At 43.2% G+C, this 1,651-nt stretch overlaps 1 pseudogene; it reads right to left on the bottom strand.

Annotated features, from left to right (window-relative positions):
* Positions 1-760: 760 nt before the first annotated feature.
* On the bottom strand, positions 761-1,211 carry LOC113624903 (ubiquitin-conjugating enzyme E2 variant 1 pseudogene; annotated as a pseudogene).
* Positions 1,212-1,651: the final 440 nt, after the last annotated feature.

Raw genomic sequence — 1,651 nt, 5'->3', positions numbered from 1 at the left:
TTGTTGGGTGGTGATGGTGCAAAAAGGGACTTGAGTAGGAAGAAGGAAAAAGCAGCACCCGTCGATTAAGGTGAGGGGAGAAGATATGGGGAAATCCCTGAATTCCTTACCAAAGGCCAATTTCAGAGGGGAGCCGAGGGGGTTACAATCTATGCTTCGGCCAAGGGTGGTAGTGGAGACTGGGAAGAGGATGATGGCTTGGAAGGGAGGCAGCATTTAAGAGTTAAAGAAAGAAACCAGGGGTGCAGACAAAGCACCCCACACACACCCAGGAGTAGTCCCACAGGCTGTGACCTGCAACCTTCACATCTACTCTAAGAAGCCACCCCCAGCTGGAGGGCTGTTGCAGGGAGGGAGGAGGCAGGGGGAGGGGAAGGGGGAGAAGGCAGAGACCCCAGGCCATGTAATCAGCAGCAAGGTGATTGCGTGGTGTGTCTTTTGACAGTTGAGTTAGATGTGCCCCGCCGCTTATGATGGGAATCGATTTAAATACACTTTCTTGATCCCAGAAGTTCAGCTATGTGGACGGTGGTTACACTTGACAGGATGATTTGTTATTGCACAACTTATATATTTCAAATGGAAATAGTATCAAAAAATTAGTATCATTTACAGTATCTTACGATAAACTGCCTTCGAATGGGAGTTTCCTTTCCAGTACTTTGAGGTCTACAAGACGTATCTAGAAATTTTACTACTGTGGAAGATGAAGACGACTGCTTAAGTTGAATGGGGGCTGAGGGCGGGCCTGTGGTTTTTCTTTTTGATTAATTGCTGTAACACTGTCCTTCAGGAGGCTGAGGGAGTTTCATATTTTCTTTAGACATCATTAGGCGCCGAAGCTCTTGCAGGACAACTTTGATGCTATATGAGTTCTGCCATTCTGCTAGCATTGACATGGCTCTTGGGTCCACCACTCCATTAGAACTGTTAACTCCATTCATATTAATTTTTGTTACAAATCTTACAAAGGGGGGTGCTTCTGGGTATTTAAGTCCACATTCTATTTTAAGGCTGTGTATTCAGTTTTCATAAACTGTTCTTGGAGGCCCAATTATCATCCCTGTCCATCCTGTAAGTGTCATGTCTTTGTCATCTTCTAGACCCCAGCTAACTGTGCCATCTCCTATTCCTTTCTGGCCTACTTCGAGTTCTTCCAACAGTGGGCAGTTGCGAGGGACTTTTACTCCCTAGCCCGTGGTGGCTACCATCTTGCGTCGCTGTCGCTCAAAGGCCGGCCCCTTCTTCACCCCCAGATTACGTTCTTTAGTTCTTCCCAGTGACTCCCAGTAAGCCCAACACTGAGAGATACACATGAACAAGATTCGCACCTTGCACAATACCTTGCTCAGGGTGAATAAATATTTTTCAAATACCTATTTTAAGATTAAGACCAAAATCCTTATATTGAGAGCTCAAAAAGGGTCTAATAAATATCTTTCTTTCAAGATACCTAATTGCCTAATTAGTATTCTTAAAAGTCACAAGAATTATCTACTTCAGAATTGTTTCATTAGATATTTGGGTTGTAATTAGAATATAGTTAGATATTATGATCTAGTTAGTTATCTAGAAAAGCCTTTGGGGTGAATCATTTTTTTTTAACATCTTTATTGGAGTATAATTGCTTTACAATGTTGTGTTAGTCCCT

This window comes from Aethalodelphis obliquidens, unplaced genomic scaffold (genome assembly GCF_003676395.1).
Source record: "Aethalodelphis obliquidens isolate GAN/ISIS:26980383/991018 unplaced genomic scaffold, ASM367639v1 scaffold2, whole genome shotgun sequence".
In the NCBI taxonomy this organism is placed as follows: domain Eukaryota; kingdom Metazoa; phylum Chordata; class Mammalia; order Artiodactyla; family Delphinidae; genus Aethalodelphis; species Aethalodelphis obliquidens.
Note: the sequence above shows the minus strand (reverse complement) of the source record. Positions and strands in the feature narration are given on the sequence as shown.